This window comes from Loxodonta africana, chromosome 9 (genome assembly GCF_030014295.1).
Source record: "Loxodonta africana isolate mLoxAfr1 chromosome 9, mLoxAfr1.hap2, whole genome shotgun sequence".
NCBI classification, from domain to species: Eukaryota; Metazoa; Chordata; class Mammalia; order Proboscidea; family Elephantidae; genus Loxodonta; species Loxodonta africana.
This window is the reverse complement of record NC_087350.1, coordinates 82,914,147-82,927,311: the sequence shown is the minus strand read 5'-3', so window position 1 is coordinate 82,927,311 and position 13,165 is coordinate 82,914,147.

Genomic DNA, 13,165 nt, shown 5'->3' with positions numbered 1-13,165 from the left:
CAACCAAGGACAGAGGGGTCCCCTGATTCACATAGCCATGGGGCTGATGAATCCAAGACCAGGAGAACAGAGAGCAGGGCTTTTGCTCACAGGCTGCAAAGATCGACAAATCCCAACATCGCCAGACAAGACCACAGGAAAGCGGCTAGCTCAAGTCCAGAGAACCGGAGGTCAGAGGAACAGGAGCCAGCTGCAGGATCCAGAGCAAGCAAAAGCCCACAAGCTCTGCCAGAATGTCCACTTATATTCCACGCAGCCCACACGCCGAAGGAAATTCCCTTTCAACTGATTGGCTATTCACAACAGATCCCATCATGGAGGTGATCACATTATATTAGGTCTCATCATGGAAGTGATCACAACATTACACGGCTGCCAAGCCACTGAGAATCATGATCTAGCCAAGTTGACACACAACCTTAACCATCACAACAGGGTTTATTGCAGAAATGCAGGGTTTTTTTTCGTTTGAAAATAAACGTTCACCGTGCCTGCTGGTGGAGGACTGGAGGCTGGAGGAAGAACAAATACCTTCTTCAGAGATTATCAGCCCAAGACTTGTTTGGCTGTCAGACCAGTCTCACTGAAAGACCTTTTCAAGGAAGCCCAGAAATCCTGGGGTGTTAGAAGCATATCACAATATTGACGGAAGCCAAGGACGTAATGTAAACATATAAAATAAGGGTGGACAGTAGAAATGCTGGCTCCTGGGACTGAATTGGAAAACACCTACCCTGCCGAAAGATTTCCAAAACCCAGGTTTAAAACAAAACAGATCAAAAAAAACTTCTCCAGTCAAACAGCATGCATCCAGAGTAGATGAGTAGCTCTAATCACGAGCAACTAGTTTGTGGCCCTCAGCTGAAACTGGCCACCAACCCATTTCTGCAGGTAGTCATCTCCCTGAGGAGGCAAAGGCTGTAACATCTGTAAGGGTAGCTCTGGAAAACCAGGCCTTGGACAGGCCTCCAGAGGTGAGGCTCATTCCTCTGCCTCCATAGAAGAAGTGTTTACAATCTCTTCTCACGCACACAGCCTGGAGGCATCCCTTTCTTGTTCCCACAGTGTCATTTAAAGATAGTGCTGCTTTGGTCTTTTCCTGTCACATCAGCCTTGGTCCCCTTCCTGCACCTCTGATTACCAATCACCCATTACTTGTAACATCAAAGCTCCCCGTTGCCAAGGCTTAACCCGACTCTGCCTGCCCTCACCTCTTGTGTACTTTTCAGGTAAGTTTCTACTACAGGTGAAGGAGTTGGTGGAGGGTCCTCTGCCCTGGCTACTCTTTCTTATAAGGTGCCCTGTGTGCTTAAACACTCAGTTTCTGAGGAGTTTCGGACTGTTGTAAGAGAGAGAGCTGAGTCATCAGGCTGGTGCAGAGTGTGGAGAGTGGAGAGAGAATGGGAGTGTAGACACTGCCTGAGGCCTGGCCATGGCATCTTTAGTTGCAAGCTCTGAAACCCTCAGAGATAACCAGATGCCCTCATCTACAGACTGAGTCACCACATAAACTTCCCTAAGGCAGCTACAGGGCTTTGATACCACACCTGGTTTATGACACGGGAGGGCTCTGTGATGCCGTCGATGACTCTGAGGTGGAGATGACAAGGCTTAGCACTGAGAATCATTAGGCACCAGTATCCTGGATGCCTAGATAGAGGGAGGACTGGTCTCCTCACGCTAATGAGGCGAGACCATGTTGTGCCCTACTTTCCTTTGGTGCCATGCTGGATATCCCTTATACAAATATGCCTCTATTTTCTGCCTTATAATAAATATTTGGCAAATGAAAAAGAAATACCATGGATTCAGGCTGGAATCTAAGAGAAGCAGCTGTAAGGTACGGAAACACTCTCTGAACACTACTGAACTGTTAAGTCTCGGACAAGGAGCTTTTAAACCCCCAGTTTCTCTCCTTATACCCCCTGCCCCAGAGTTTTTTTTGTATCAAACCTTCAGATATTCTTGTATAGTCGTTTACTTCTTAGAGCCTAGAGCAATTCCTTACCAGCCCTCCGTGCAATGTACTCTAATTGAAAAGCCAAGGACATTGCTTGACTTGGGATGAGGCCTCAAAGATACAGTCTACCTTACCGACCTCCCAGTTTGGGTGATTTTTCTAGTTGGTGGTTCTTTAAGGCCTTTGTAAGCTGAAGCCTTTGGCTACTGGAACCATTCACCCTTTAACCTGTTCCACTCTTCCTCCTGTGTCATCCTGAGCCCCCCAGAGAACTTCTCCTAGAAATGAGGTATAAGGCATGGAGCCTGGAAGAGCGTAGAAGTGAGTCAAATAAGCAGAAAAGAGAAATGTTGGGGTAAAAAAGGGGGACTAGGGAAAGGAAATGTAGGAAAAGTATAAAATATAGAAAGATATACGAAAGAGATTGGAAAATGTTTACTGGTTTTGTCTGATTCTGGGCATGAAAAGAAATTTGTGTCAAACTTCACATTCTAACCTTTTTTGTCTTTAAGCAACGCCAAAGAGTCGGCCAAAGGGCTAGAGATTCTCCACCGAGAGGTAAGGTCCCAATCTCTCCTCTGACTCCCCTTCACAGTGAGCGAGGTTCCCATGGATACTGACCGTAACCCTGGGTGCCAGGAGCAAGGTACTCTAACCATTAAAGGCTGAAGTTCCCCAAATTGACAATTTCTCACAGAAAGTTCCTTGGATGGGAAATCAGAGCCTGGGAATGTCCAAATTTCTCTACCTTAACCAGCTGGGAATGAAGAAATGAGGAAATAGGACAGAAGTCCCTAACTGTGTTATTTACTAGTTTTTATGACACTGTGGAAGTCATTCCATGTCTCAGTCTTATATCCATAAAATGGGCATAACACTGATGATCCTGCCTCACTCACTCTGTGATTGTGAGTATCAGATGAGATTAGGAATGAGATACACAGTGTAAACGTTTAAGTTATACACAGACATGCCTTAGAGCCTGACTCCTGAAGCCTTTAGTCTCCTTTACTGAGAGTCAAAGGCCTCACTACTGAGCTTCCTATAGAATGTCCCTACCCTCCCCTGTCCATGTAACACTTGTTTCCCGGTTTTTCAGCTAGGAGACCTTCCGAGGAAGAAGCTGAGAAGCTCCAAGAGCATCTCTCTGTCACAAAAAGGTGATCTCTTGCTCTCTGTTCTTTGTTGCCTCCCAAGTCCCAGCCTGGCCTGTGATGATTTCTCAGTTTGGCCAGGGACAAGGATGAGGAGAGTGATAATGCATGGGAGGGAACCATACACAAGAGAGGCTGGTTCACTGGTTGAGAGAGTTGCCAGGACAGAAGTGATCAGACATCACAGGAGAGAACAGTCTCCCAATCTTCACTGTGCTAGAGTCACATTAGTACTGGACTTCACGTCTGACTAGTATCTAATTTATAGAAGAGTCTACTTCATGGCTCCCAGACCCATTGGCCCAGGACAGGAACCATTCCTGAAGCCAACTCTTCTGACATGGATCGGACTGGAAAATGGGTTGGAGAGGGACGCTGGTGAGGAGTGAGCTTCTTGGATCAGGTGGACACTTGAGACTATGTTGGTATCTCCTGCCTTGAGGGGAGATGAGAGGGTAGAGGGGGTTAGAAACTGGTGAAATGGACACGAAAAGAGAGAGTGGAGGGAGGGAGCGGGCTGTCTCATTAGGGGGAGAGTAACTGGGAGTGTGTAGCAAGGTGTATATAAGTTTTTGTGTGAGAGACTGACTTGATTTGTAAACTTTCGCTTAAAGCACAATAAAAATTATTAAAAAAAAAAAAAAAAAAGATTCTACTGAAGTGGAACTCAGCAAGGAGACAAGTTATCCAGCCTAGTGTCTGGATTTTCCATGAATAAGTCACCACTGTCATATTCCTTTTGCTTCTACACCCTTTCAAAGGCAGACTCCTCTGAGTCTGGCTTGGCCTTGAAACATAGGGAGGTCACTCACTAGGACGGTCTTCAGACAGAAGCCTACCATCTTGTCCTCTTAATAAGATCTCCAGAGGACAGGACTAGTCCCCAAGAGATGCTGTATATACACCAGGGACAATCCACAGTCCCTGGAATACAGCATTCCCACAAAGATGTCATTATCCACACAGTATGGATAACAGACATTGCCTTCATAGCCCCAAATGAGACTGACTCTAGGTTATACCTGGTGATGTGCCTGGTGATGGCCACTCTGCTAACTACCTGACATCCTCACCTGCTTGGTTCCCTTCTAGTTCAGCTTCTCCACAGAGTTCAGCAGAGAATTGACCCTACCTCCCAGTGCTCTCTGAGGGCCCTGCACACCCAAGAGTCGTCTGAGACCTTGCCCGACAAGCCCAAGACCCTCAGCTCAGCCAGGCCTAACGAGCAAAGCGGGAGACTCCCAGGGGTAGGCCCAGGGCTCACAGGCCCAGGGGAAAAGAAGGGCCAGTCCTCAAGACCACACTCTTCCAAGGAGGCAGATGACACTGGATCAGTAACGGTTGCCATGCTTCCCTTTCCAGGCAGGGCTGGCTTCCTCAGGAAGGACGTGCGTTGCAGCTCCTACACGCAGACCTCTGCTATCAGATCTCCAATGACACGGCTCTGGACATTCAACAACTGGTGACAGGTAAAAACACCCTGATCACACCCACTTCAGCAGGGACCTCACAACACTCCTCTTGCCTAGAAATTCTGTCCATCTCTGGAGTGTCTAAGCAGAGTCTGCAACTGCGTTCCAAGAACTCCAGAGAGCTTTTACTGGCATCCGTAACCTCCACACTGTTAAAATTAACGGATCAGAAATCCTTAACCCAGACGGCTGCCCCATCAACCGGTGTGGTCAGCATCCAAGATCACTGGGATGAACACCTGCAGCTAGGGAAGGGATTTCAACTGCCAGATGTGCCCAGGGACGCAGGAACTAGAACCTCTTCAAGCCTTGAGGAGACTAGAGTTCCTGTGAACCAGCAAGAGATGATGTATAGCAGCCACAAATTTCTCCATGGGAACCAAGGCCAGCAGCCCTGGAGATCCCATGTCTCTCTGCTGTTCCTGACCACGGACCGCACGAATCTGACACATGATATAGCCATGCATATGGTCACTATCTTCTCCACCCACCTTCCATTCCTCAGTCCTGAAGTTCTCAGGCTTCTTGAGGTTCATGTGAAAAAACGGATGCATTTCCAGAGGCGGGGACTCCCCAGACATGTGGAAGAGTCCCTGAGGCAGCTTATGCCACACATACAAGTAGCTTTCACCAAGAATGATAATTTGAATGCTTGTTTTGAAACAATTGGGACCATTTCCCACAAGACCTGGGGTTCATGTATGCTCAGCCAGCCTACTCAGGCCTTCTGGCTTTTTAAACGGTCCATCAGGGACCAAGAACAAAGCAGCCACTGCCAGAAAACCCCAAACCCTCTGGCTCTGGCCTTGCCCCCTCCAGCCCCTAAAGTTCTAAATGGCCTCTATCCACAACCTGAGAGACAGGCTGAAGACTCAGGTGATCGTCTGAAGCAGAAGCACAGCCAGCTATTCTGCGGCTTCTCTTGTCTAACCAGTGAGTGCCTGGTTGTCACTTACATTGAGTTTCAAGGCGTTTCCACAAAGAGGTGCATACCTCAGTTTCCCTCGAATGTTCCTTTTCTCTTCAATGAGGGCTCCTTCCTCCCGCTCTTGCCTAATAATCCACCCCGGTCAGCTTCACCTTCTTCCAAGTCTACCCCAAACTCGGTCTCTCCAACTGACCATCAAGGAGGCCAGATCAATATCCCATTTCGGGCTCTGGCCAAGTTCAAAGCGTTGGAGTGGAACCTGCTGCAGAGGCAGCTCCAGGTTAGGTTGGGAATTGCCAGCTGCTTTTTTTTTTTCTTTTTTTTGTCCAGAGATCTCAATATGCCCAGAGTCTCATGCAACATAAACCCTGTGACAGAGCCCAGTCTCCTGAGACCGTGGGATCTTCCTTGTCCAGGAAGCCCATCTCATTCCTCACGGGGGAACTACCCTTCTTCCCGGACCATGCCCAGAGGCTGCTGGACTTCCACCTCCAGAAGCGGTTAATTCACCATCACTGGGGCCTGTCTCAGAAGACCAAGCGGTCCACTGGATTGCTTCTATCCCCTGCTGACCAACAGCCTCTGCCCTCGAGCAGTAAAGCCTTAGAATATGTGAATGTCCCCTGGTCTGCACCCCCAGAGGTCAGTGGGGTTAGTGACCTGATCTCACTCACACTGGCCCCAGTGTCAGACTCCATGCCGCACTTGCTCACCAAGACCAAAGCAGTACTGCAGAGCCACATCGACTCCGAATGCTGTCAGATCCTCCAGGGCACTGTCCTTGCCCATATATTTACCTCCCAGGACTGCGGAATTCCTGGGAGCATGGAAGTAGCTCAGTTCCCCTGCATTCCAGAAAACAAGCTCCTAGAGCTGCAGGCAGCAACTGCTCCTGAGCTATATCAGAAAGTTATGCCCTCACAGACCTCGCCAGGTACTGTCATTGAACACACTAAGCTGTCCAGATCCCTGCCTGAGGGAGCCATGGAGAAACTGGGAACTAATTTCCAGGATAAACATCTAGCCTTCCTGTCAGGGCTGCCTGCTCTCTATCATTTGGCTCCCTCTAAGGCCACAAAAAATATATATATATATTATTTTTTTAAGGTCACGGGCCCGCCAATCACTAGCCAATCTGCAGTCGCAGAGATAATGCCTGAGCCTGTTGAAATCACACCAGAGCCTCTGACTGAGATGATCCGGTACGACGAACAGCACATAAGTCCCAGGCCAGGCCTTCAAGAGGACAACGAGACTTATGCAGACGGTGTACAAGAGTTCCTCACTGAAGTGCAGGAGGAAGAAACAAAGGAGATGGTGCGTCTAGAAAGCCAGACAGATGCCGCTATTCCAAAGGCACTCAAAACACCCGTCTTGACCAAACTAAATTTCCATCTGAGCAAAAAGGTCCTAGACATACAGTTGGGAATTCCCATAAAGGCAAGGGAGTCCCAGATCCAATCTGTGGCAGTTGCAGAGAGCTTAGCCACACAGGAGGCGCTTGGGAGTCTGAACAATCAAGGGAAAATGTCCCTCCAGGAACTCCCCATCCCACCAAACCGTCCACATGCCCCAGATCCAGAATGAATCCGCCTTAAAGAACAGCTGATTGTTGAGCTAAAGGCAGTACTGCAGAGCAGCAAACAAGCTAGTTCCAGTGCAGGGCCCCATGGTTCTGCCCACCGGGTCTCTAAGATCTCACAACTCAGCGAGGACACAGCAGATGCCCAGATGCTTTGTGTTCAGCTAGAAGCCAGGGTGAACAGCCCTAGCCTGGGAGAAGCCTGGTGCCCTGAGTCTCAAGGCCCCCGGCACGACCAATGACTCAGCCCAGGTACCCACAACGGCAGTGAAAAAAGAGTACCCAGGGAATCTGAGACCAGAAGGGGACTCTGGAGAAGGGAATGCAGCGTTTGGGCTGCCCTCAACCACAGAAAACAGACACCCTGCTGAAGACCAGAAGCCAGCAGGAATATCTGTGAACAGGACACCCCGAGGTCCCTGGCGAAGAAGTCAGAGCTTCGATATTACAGCTTCCTGTCAGCAGAGTCCTAAGCACTGTCCTCAGGCTAAGCTCCCAAAACTACCTCCAGGGGTTTCCGAGGGGAAAGACTTTGAGAAAAATGACGTGCAGGACAGTGAAACCAAGGTGAATCTCATTACAGAGCCAGCCAGGGTTCCTGGGACTGCCCAGCCTGTGGTGTCCCAGGCTTCACAGGGCCAGTCTTCATTGGGCCCACTAATTCAGGGTAAGCCTTTGCAGGACAAAACTTTGCAGAACGATTTTGTTCAAGAGGACAACGAGACTCGTGCAGATGGTGCACAAGATTTCCTCACTGAAGTGCAGGAGGAAGAAACAAAGGAGATGGTACATCTAGAAAGCCAGACAGATGCTGATATTCCAAAGGCACTCAAAACACCTGTCTTGACCAAACTAAATTTCCATCTGAGCAAAAAGGTCCTAGAGATACAGTTGGGAATTCCCATAAAGGTAAGGGAGTCCAGGAACCAATCTGTAGCAGTCTCAGAGAACATACCCACAGAGGAGATGCTTGGGAGTCTCAACAACCAAGGGAAAACATCCCTCCAGGAACTCCCCATCCCACCAGACAGTCCACATGCCCCTGATCAAGAATGAGTCCGCTTTAAAGAACGGCTTATTATCGAGCTCATGACAGTACAGCAGAGCAAGAAAAAAGCTAGGTCCAGAGCAGTACCCCACGGTTCCGCCCACCAGGTCTCCAAGATCTCACAACTCAGCGGAGACATGACAGATACCCAGGTGCTTTGTGTTCAGCTAGAAGTAAGAGTGGACAGCCCCAGCCTGGAAGAGGCCTGGTGCCCTGAGTCGCACGGCCCCAGGAAGACCAAGGGCTCAGCCCAAGTACCCATACTGGCAGAGAAGAAAGAATACCCAGGGAATCCAAAACCATTAGGGGACCCTGGAGAACGGAATGCAGGGTTTGGGCTGCCCCCAACCAGAGAAAAACAGATAACCCTGCTGAAGCCCGGACACCAGCAGGGATATCTGTGAATACCGCGATCTGAGGTCCCTGGTGAAGGAGTCATTGCTTTCATCTTGCTGCCTCCTGTCAACAGAGTTCTAAGCAGTGTCCTCAGTTTAAGCTCCCAAAACTACCTCCAGGGGCTCCTGGGGGGAAAGACTCTGAGAAGAATGACGTGCAGGACACTGAAACCAAGGTGAACCTCATTACAGAACCAGCCAGGACTCCTGGGACTGAGCAGCCTTTGGTGCCCCAGGCTTCACAGGGCCGGTCTTCGCTGGGCCCACTAATTCAGGGTCAGCCTTTACAGGGCAAAACTTTGCAGAATGAGACTCCACAGGAGCGAGTGAGACTAGGCCGTACTCAGAAGAGCCCTGGCCTTCCAGAATCTGGCTTAAGGAATAAGATGAAGTGCATTTTTCACTGTATTAATTCCAAGACAGTCGATGAGGAATCCATGTTTTCTCCAGAGGGGAAAGCGACCAAAACGCAAAAAAAAAAAAAATCTTAAGAAGAGCCTGGCCCTAGCCAAAGGCCCTGTGGGGCAAGCTAAGACAGAGAAGGTAACAGAAGATCCAAAGACCCAATCTCTCGCCACTGAGAAAGAGGCGAGCCTGGCCTTCTCGGATGGCCTGGAGGACCTGGACAATCACCTCTGGCACTACTCTCCTCATCTCCGCTCTGGCTCTATGCTGGGCCACGTCCACCGCTGCTTTGGCACCGTCCTCGAGAGGCTTGTCCCACCCACCCAGGGAACCCACCGTACGTTCCAAGCCTCACTTCAGAGAAAAACCCTGCTTTCTTCAGGGAGGAGACCCAGTTCATTAAAATAGTTTGTGGGGTATCAAACCCCTGTACCTTTTAAAGAGGACTCGTATTGTTATTTTCATTAATGTACAGGTTGTGCAAAGCATAGCCCAAATATATCTCTAAGCAAAGGTACACGCCTGCTTGCTCCTTCTTGTCTCCTTGTGACATGTTAAAGGGTTAGTGGGGAGGTATACAGTCTTTTCTGTTAGAGAATAACCTTAAACCCACAGTTCAGGTGTGTTAGCATTCCACATAACTCCTCCCAGCCCTATCCTGGACTGTGGATAAAGGGACTTCAGTAGAGAAGGCAAGGCCCTGTCTAAGGTACACTGAGGGTCAAGGTCAGGCTGGAATTCAGTCCTGGCTTCCCATGATGATCTTGAACTGCATGACAAAAGTACTGACAAGAAGGAGTGGTCTGGAAATCAATGCATTGTTGGCCCACCCATGGGCAAAAATCATTAATTGATGACTGATATTTTATATGCACGTGCCTACAATCTGGAAGAAGGTTTTTAGAGGAGTGCCACAGTGCTCCATCCCTGAAGAGGCGCTCTTGTGATTCGAAAAAGCGGTTTGTATGACAGATGTCAAAACCAAAATAACAGAATCTCCTCTCTCTGCTCCCCGGTTGGTACTAACAAGATCTTTCAAACAATCTGGGAGCCTGCTGTGGCCCTGTTGCCTGTTTCCCCCCTCTACTGCCTCTCAGCTACATGGAAGGAATGCCTCCTAGAATGAAGATCAGAGTAGAAGGTGGAGAGGTCTGTCCCCCAGCCCCAAGGCTGGCAGGGAAAGGAAGCCGGTAGGGAGTGAACGAACGTAAACGGTAGTGTGAATACCTGGGACAGCATGCCATACTCCTGACCAGGGCATGATAACGGAGAAAAGCTGGGGTTTTCGGCATTAAGAAAAGTCCAGAGCCAGAAAGTCCGCCCACAGCCTAAGTGCTCTTGGTGGAGGGAGGTAAGCAAACCCTGAGATTTATGAGGCTGAGAAAGAACATGGGCCTAGCGATGCAGAAACAGGGCAGATGTGGCATCCTAGCCTTCAGGGACCAGTGAGGTTTGGGCCTGGGAAGAAAGAACTGGGAAACAAAAAGACAAAGAGGTTGCCCTGAGCATGTGGGATGGACTACTATTTTGGCCACCACCTAGTAGCCTTCGAAAGGTACCATCCCTGCATCCTCCTCTGACCTACCACAGAGAAGCCAAGAGCTGGAGAAAGAACAGGAAATGTGGCTTCTTTATGATGTGGTTCAGGGGAATGTGGGATACCCCTGCCTCACTGGTTCCTAAGGAGATCCAGGATCACTCACCATCCCATCAAACCAGGAGGAGGTGGTGGCTGGACTCACTTCCCCTATAGGATTCCACTGCTTAGCACAATGTGTCCACTGAGAGGATGCAGAAAAACCAGGATGGGAGGAAGCACGGATGTATCCCTGTTCAGAATGGTGATTCTGTGCCTAAAGGGTGGGGACCCAGCCCCTGCTGTGGCCACCAGAGGAGGCAGGCACAAGCCCTAGGCCTGCCATGCTAACATTCTCTACCTGCCTTCTTAATGCCTCCCCAAAGGAGATCAAAGGAGGTCTTGTGGCAGGCACATCCTCCCTGCCTGGTGGGAGTTGGGCAGAGAGCCACGGAACAGAGAGAGAAATGGAGGAAGGCCAGAGTGAAGAGAAGTGACTCAAAAGGGCCAAAACAGCATCAGGTGGGAAGCAAGGGTTAGTGTGCACACATCCTGACTTACGGTGAAGCAGGTCCTTCCCGTCATCCCCACAGGCTCCTACCTGCCCCAACCCAGCATGGGTTCATGCTGCTGACCAAAGTCCTGTGCCAAAGGGCTGGGGCAGTGAGATGAGCTGGAACCAATACCTTCAGGATTATGAGTTCTCGGCAAAATCAAGGGCTGAGAAGAGACAGGGTGAGAGCCTATGAGCTCATGCAGGATGTTGTTGAGGGGGTGAAGCCTTGCTCATCATATCCCATAACCCTAGCACAACCCCCCACCTTCCTCCTCCCCCGCCCAGAGCTTGAGAGAGTTAAAATAAGAGCAAAATAAATGCTTCATGGCAGGACACAAACTCCAAAAATGTAATATACCCCAGAATTGGTGGCAGATGCTAGGAATACATCACTGCTTGCTCGGGATCTTTGGAGTTCACCTCCGGGCCTTTGAGGTAACAGGTCATGGTGAACAGCCCTGACCTTCTACAGCCCTTCCTTTGGGCTCTCTGGGTGGGTACTTGAGAATTCTATAAACGTAACTTAGGGGACTGACTAACACCAGTAAGAGAAGAACGTCTTCTCCAAACATCACTTTGCCTGTTAATCGCTGAGTCCTTGAGGACAGGGGCCATGCCTGCCTCATTTTGTACATGCTCACACCGTCCCATCCAGGCAAGGCAAAAAACACACTGAGCATAGGAGTGAGAGGGTAAGAACCCACTGAGATGCTATTTCCTGCGCCATGAGAGAGGTCGCTGGGCCTCTGCTGCTTTACTGGCCACCAAGGCCTAATGCTCTACCTGTGCTCAGGGGCCTATGGCATTAGCCACGGCTGTCATGAAAGAAAGGACAAGAAGGTTCCTGTATCCACCGTAGGGTTAGAAAAGGAGGACGGACAATCTTGAGCTGGAGTGGAGATGGAGAAAGGGCACCACGCAGGCAGGTGAGGTGCTGGGAGAGAGTACCAAATCCCTAGCACATCTGGCTGGGCTTGCAAAGAGATGTCCACTCCCATGCCCAGAGACGGTGAGGTCAGGCCCCTGAATACTTGGTCTGCATGAGACCACAGGGGAAGAAGGGGCCCTGAGAAGGAGACAGAGAAAGATATCCATTCCCAGAAGGAGGGATGGGTTCTGCCAACGGCCCCCCTTCCCCGATTTGTCCCTCTCCTCCACTAACTTCCCTGGGTCCATGGCCAGGCAAGGAGCATGCTGGGGGCTTTCCAGAATGTATTACTTCCAAGGTCAAGCCTGTACAGAAGCTACAGGGTCAGGGCCCTGGGCAGAGAGCCTGACCCGTGGGAATCCAGACCACGGGAAGAGAAACCTATCTTTGCGGTAAATACTGCTGGCAGCTGCGGTACACTGGGGGGCGGGAAGGATGATTAAAGACAGACGTCAGACTAGGATCTCACTACCCACAGTGAATAACTCATGGACACACAGACATCCAGTCACACATGTACATAAAGGGAAAGACACAGATTCAAAGATGCCACACAGAAATACTACAGAGTATGAAGGGACATAAGTAGAAATACACACCTACATAGACCCAGGAACACCCTGGGTCAGAAATGCTCAAGCAGACACAGGCAAAAATACACGAGCACATACAAAGCTGAACTGCACACATAACAAAAAGATACAGCCCATCTTGTAGACTCACACACACAAATGCAGTCCAAATTCATCCTTCAAAGCCCTTTTCCTCTATAAAGCCTCCTAGTCCACCTCAGAACCAGGCCTGCCTATCCCTCCTCTAAACCCTGGTTTGTAATTTCTGTTTCACTGCTTGTTCTTTAACAGGGACAGTCTTGGATTCACGTGCACACCCCTGGTCTCAAAAACTTGACTGTGTGCTCTTAAAAAAACGTGAGGGGCTTGCAGTAGATCTACTGCCCTCATCCTTCACCTATGCACCCATCTCCACAAGGGACCCCAATTTACTACTGGCTCCATCCCCGCAGGGCCCTGGCCCCCAGCCCCTTCAACACAGCAGATAGACACACCAAGGGAAGAACAAAAAAGACAGACATACCCTCCAAGGGTGCTCTCAAGAAACCATGAAGATGCAGGTCTTGGTTCCCCAGGAGGGAGACCACGA